The 744-nt window shown below is 38.0% G+C and overlaps 1 pseudogene; it reads right to left on the bottom strand.

Moving 5' to 3' along the window:
- Positions 1-253: 253 nt before the first annotated feature.
- On the bottom strand, positions 254-372 carry LOC112481053 (annotated as a pseudogene).
- Positions 373-744: the final 372 nt, after the last annotated feature.

Raw genomic sequence — 744 nt, 5'->3', positions numbered from 1 at the left:
ACAAATTTAAGTTTGGACAACTTAAGGATGGAGAGCTCATTATCTCCAAAGAATGACCCTTATGTATTAGGATAATACTGAATATTACCTATGAAAGCAACTTTGACACTCTTTTTTCAAAATATTAAAACCTATAAGTACATATTGCTTTCATTCAAAAACATTTGAGTGCCTATTAAGTGCAAGACTAGTATAGCGCTGGAAGACATACCTTTATTTTATTAACTGAATAGTCTGACTTTTTTTTTTTTATCGCCTACGGCGCCTGGTATTCTTAAGCGGTCTCCCATCCAAGTACTAACCAGGCCCAACCCTGCTTAGCTTCAGAGATAAGATGAGATTGGGCGCGTTCAGGGTCACATGGCTGTAGACCTGACTTTTAACATAGTGTGTTCTCACATCAGTACTTTCCCATTGTAAATACGAGTAGCATATATTAGAAAAATGGCTGACACTGTGTCAACTGATAGCGCCGATGAGCAGGCTGGAAATTTAGTTCACATGAAAGGATAAATGTATCTTAATGTGGTGCTTTCAGGAAGTAGTAAGTACAGAAAGAAACAGAAATCTATAAACATGTTGCATGGAGGCTGAACACTCTAATTATGGGCACTCTATGCTCTGCACATGTTTCTCTCCACGTGACTATGGATGCAGCAAAGCAAACTGGACATCACAGCAGAAAGAAAACATTCTAGGGGAATACCCATCCTCAAATAAAGTACTGAACAAGAAGTGTTTATA

The sequence above is a fragment of the Pteropus alecto genome, unplaced genomic scaffold (genome assembly GCF_000325575.1).
Source record: "Pteropus alecto unplaced genomic scaffold, ASM32557v1 scaffold275, whole genome shotgun sequence".
NCBI classification, from domain to species: Eukaryota; Metazoa; Chordata; class Mammalia; order Chiroptera; family Pteropodidae; genus Pteropus; species Pteropus alecto.
This window is presented reverse-complemented; position numbering and strand designations above follow the sequence as displayed.